The 4659-nt window shown below is 45.5% G+C and overlaps 1 protein-coding gene and 1 long non-coding RNA gene across 2 annotated transcripts in view; one reads left to right on the forward strand and one right to left on the reverse strand.

Moving 5' to 3' along the window:
* Positions 1-1216, reverse strand: part of LOC127748944 (uncharacterized) — a 112764-nt gene extending 111548 nt beyond the window's left edge. The window contains exon 1 of the long non-coding RNA XR_008010867.1: positions 925-1216. This is a non-coding gene — a long non-coding RNA (uncharacterized LOC127748944). The remainder of the gene's footprint in view (positions 1-924) is intronic.
* Positions 1217-1288: 72 nt separating this feature from the next.
* The window catches only part of LOC113205433 (uncharacterized), an 80279-nt gene continuing 76908 nt past the window's right edge, over positions 1289-4659 (forward strand). Inside the window, exon 1 of the mRNA XM_052264781.1 lies at positions 1289-1612. The gene's annotated coding sequence lies outside the window, so the exon portion shown is untranslated. The remainder of the gene's footprint in view (positions 1613-4659) is intronic.

Consider the following 4659-nt stretch of genomic DNA (forward strand, 5'->3'; position numbering starts at 1 on the left):
GGGGGGGAGTGCCGAGTAGATACCTCAACGCAGCACGCATGCTTCATAAAGCCGAAAAAATACAAACACACAACATGCAAAAATACTGTAGATTAGATGGGTAACGGCCGGGGTAAAAAAAAAAGATCATCCCACGCGCGGGGAGCTTTAGAAAGTTTGCGTATGGCGATGATAAGGGTGAAATTTCGCTAGTTTGCGCCGTTTCGCGCGGCAAGACAAACAGCCCCCCCCCCCCTCCGGTGCACCTGGCCTGTGCCTTATCTCACCTGCCTTGGCATCTCGTCACCCCACCCCCTCCCCCCTTGCATATAACGGCGCGAGCCTTATCATCGGGGCCCTCCGTGAGCAAACGAGGGGATCCGTTGGCCGCGAGAAGCGCTGCCAAATTGGGGCGGCGGCATTCCCGCGCGGGAGAGACGGGGGGGGGGGAGAGAGAAAAGAAGAAAACAGCGAAGCAGTGGTTTGAGGGGAAAGCGGGGGCAGGGTGGTGTGGCAGGTTAAATGAAGGTCAGTCCACGGCCTCATTGACTAAACGTCACGTTCGACTTTGACGTTTTTGCCATTATAAAAGATATTTCCTCATGAAACTATGGAACCCGGTAATATAACCCTATATGAAGTAGGCACAAAAAGCAATCGACCGAGTTCCTGTAGCCACAGAAGGGTTCCGACCCGAACCACAACGTCCCGGGTGGCTCACCTTCTTTGCACAAATTTCAAGTATCTTCATTGCTTTGAAGGAGCAGTGATCGCAAAAGCGCAAAAGCACTAGATCTAATGTAGCTTTCCCAGCTCAAAGGAGCGATTTTTGTCACTCCTCGACTAACATTAGTGCCTCTTTCTCGTTGTAGATACTCTTATTGTGAAGGTAACATTGCCAGAAAGAATGGCAAATGTGGTTCCGGTTTCGTTGAGGACGCTCACCCGAATGAACGGCGACAGCTTCAAACTCGTTAAGATGAGACCGCTCGATTTCAATCAGAAGCACAACGGGTTCTCTTGAACTCGACTTCAGGTTGCTTCGTAACCTCACTTATCCGCTGCACACACAACTGTCGGTGTCGGTACCGACGAAATCACAAACGTTTTCGCGCCAGGGCTACAAATGTTAACAATATTACATGGCTCGCGCATTAATATAACCAACAAAATTGCCCGTCATGTTTTTTTCTGGGTTATTTTTCGATAGCGCAACAATAAGGTTTAGGATCTCGATCGACCGCGAGCCGCGAGCACGTTGAAACTGCTCCTCCCGACTGTACTCTCTGACCAGCGCCGCCGCCTGCAAACCAAACAAACAAAACAGACGACGAAGGACAACGTAACGCGTCGTAAACGTATTTTCCAGTGATTTCTGTGCACAACAAATATTGAACTCACGTTGTTTGTGCGTCGACTTGTGGTTTGTAGACTTACAGTGGTGGTTCATTTGTGAAAATTGCTTGCCTCTGTCATCGTATGTACATCAGAGAAACAAGTAACCTTTGCCGAGCTAAAGTGTTGTAGAGGTTATGTACATTTGGAAGTGACATAATCGTTGTGTGCCTGCCGGTGGCTAGGATGTGCTGGTGACAACCGAACCGACGTTTCTTCTGCTGTTATTCACCTGCAGGTAAGCAAATTAACATCATAAGTAGTGTGTTCGAGTGTTCAAATCACACCGTAGTCACAGCAGATAACATTCCCAAATAATGACACACTCTTCTACAAATTTATTTCAATCATAATTCATCTGTATTTTTTGTCACAGTTTATGTCTGAGATATTTTTTTGCAAAGACACAGTAGTTAATATTTGTTAGGTTTTAAGTCATGTTGTCATTAGATCATAAGGAGTGATGTCACTGCCACGCTGACTTTTTACTAATGTTAAAAGACAACTGTTTGCCAAGGTGGATAGACAACGGTGGCGTCACGACCCCGCTCTGAGCGCTCGTGAGCGTAGCCAGGCGTGGCTCCCGCTGGCGCGCTGCGGGATTGCCTACTGCCCAGGGGGACGGGCCGGCCGCGGCGCGGCGCGCTATGGGCCGCTTGGGCTTTTTCGGCCCTGGCGGCCTTCCCGTTCATTTTCATGGATTTTGTATAAGGACATAAATTAAAGGGCTCGATTAGAGGAGTTGATTCAGCTTTTGCCCGACCCGATCCGACCTCTGGTTAGGGAGAAACGGCGATATACGTATTACGCGCAAATGACACGGCTCCGGTATTTCTCTTCTAGCGTCTTTCCTGTTGATTTTACTTGGGGGCTGAAAGCGAGGCGAATGGAGGGCATTCTTTGGGCTTTCGAATGAGCTTTCGTCCGACTCGATCCGACCTCCCGTTTACGAATGGCGTGAACATGTTTGCCGACAATGGCATCGGCGCTCGGCGCAGGAGGCCGTGTCCTCAGCTGTTGAGCGCTGTTGAGCAAGCAGGTGCTTTCCTCAGCATGAATTACATCGGCGAATACAACATGAAGTTATTTTTAAGCAATCAGAATGTCATCCATCGGTTAAAATTTGTGAACACCAACTTTTGAGTCGTCTTGTCATTTTACCCCGTTCATACTTTACCACCCAATTAGTCCGACCAATCAGGGTGTGGGGAATATCCTGACAGACCATACCAAAACAAAATCGGCAGATTTCCAAGGAAAGCTTGTAAACAGAGGCTTACCGTGTATGACAGCATTTCACCGTTGAAACAATGGGTCGAAAGTGTTTCGTTACATTCTGTAATACCGGCTACGATGCCGACAATGAGTTCAGAGCTGCTCAGAATCTACCTAAACTCTCCCTGTTCTCGGCGCCCCTAGTAAGCATTTGTGAAGATGTGAATTGTGGAGAAAGATTTATAGTCCCTAGTCTACAATCACAAACTGACATTATGCTTAGGCTCAAGCTTTTGTTGTAACTCGTTCACTGTGGTCCAGCAATCTTTCAAAGTTGCTAAAAATATTTTACAATTGATAAATCTCACATCTTTTTGTTGCTCAGTATAAGGATCATGTCAGTTCACTACAAAATTATCTTCTGCTTTTATTTTTACTGGCCTATAATTTCTCAACTGTTTGATGGTATCACAGACTTTGAGAGTATCTGTAATATATTCCCTTTCACATAGGACCAGCTAGAACAGTGGAATAAGGTGATACCTCGAGCAGACAGGCCACTCACAACCAATGACGCGATATGTGAACTTCACTTTTACCCCGAACAAATTAAAAAAACTGAGGTACTGAGCCTTCCAGATGGTAAAGTGATTACCATGCAGAGAGCAAAACCAACGCTTGTACAAAATGCAATCCCTATGATTTTTCCAAATTGTGCCAAATACCTCACTAAAAAATTGCCCAAGCCCAGAAATATCAGAGCTAGGTACACGGGTTCACCAGGAAAAAGATGCCAGCCGAAACAAAAAAAAATACAGGACATAAGAGAAGAAATGCATACTGAAAATTGGCTGCCACCTCTACCAGAAACACCACCACCTGAACCACAATCTCTCCCCTCAACAACATATAGGCAAAACGTCCAAGGTAAAGTCAGTTTTGTAGGACTGAAATCTAAGTAAATGGTCACTCCAAACCTTACCACTTTATTCCCCTTCTTGCAGCCCTGGTGACAATCTGTCCGTTGATGTGAATGAGGAGATTCACAAATTTCCTCAAAGAATCCCCTTGCCCAACAAAATGTGGGCAGTGTTTCAGGACAAGGAAGCAACAACATTTGCCCACATGAGCAAACATCACCAGGTAATAGATAAAAAAAATGTGTTCCATTCAAATAGTGAAGAGCCGCATATCTTCATCAATGACAATAAAATAAAATCATCACCTACTTTGGACAACAACATTCTTTCGCTTGTAAATTTAATCAGTACTGTTGACAAATTTTTAATTTGTCCTGGATCAGGCATCAATAATGGTAGGCATAAGAAATGTCTGTTGTATTGGGAAGATGTTTTCACAAAAAAGGAAAGGTGTGAGCACTGCAACTGGCAAAGAAAGAGTCATTTTAAAAAAATTAGAAGGGAAAGAAAAATTAAACTGAAACGTCAGAGAAGTAGGAAAAGGAAGGACTCAAAAATTAAACGACAATCTATTGTGGTAAGGGTGGTTCATTTGTGAAAATTGCTTGCCTCTGTCATCGTATGTACATCAGAGAAACAAGTAACCTTTGCCGAGCTAAAGTGTTGTAGAGGTTATGTACATTTGGAAGTGACATAATCGTTGTGTGCCTGCCGGTGGCTAGGATGTGCTGGTGACAACCGAACCGACTTTTCTGCTGCTGTCATTCACCTGCAGGTAAGCAAATTAACATCATAAGTAGTGTGTTTGAGTGTTCAAATCACACCGTATGTCACAGGAGATAACATTCCCTAGTCCTCCAAATGTAATCTTCGTATGTTCCTTGTCCTCTGCCCAATATGTACCCTCTTTCTGAAAGGGAAGGGGGGGGGAGGAAAGAAACACGCGCTGCGCACATTCAAGACAGCAAAAAGTCAACTATACGTTAGTTGGGGAAACATGTTATGCGCACATAGCACATCCACGCACCCCGAAGTAGGACGAATAAGGACGAAGGGGGACGAAGAGGGGCGAAGTGGGATGAAGTGGGATGAAGGGGGACGAAGTGGGACGAAGTTGGACGATGTGGGACGAACAGCGACGAAGAGGGAC

The sequence above is a fragment of the Frankliniella occidentalis genome, unplaced genomic scaffold (genome assembly GCF_000697945.3).
Source record: "Frankliniella occidentalis isolate FOCC.00 unplaced genomic scaffold, Focc_3.1 Scaffold21, whole genome shotgun sequence".
Lineage (NCBI taxonomy): Eukaryota > Metazoa > Arthropoda > Insecta > Thysanoptera > Thripidae > Frankliniella > Frankliniella occidentalis.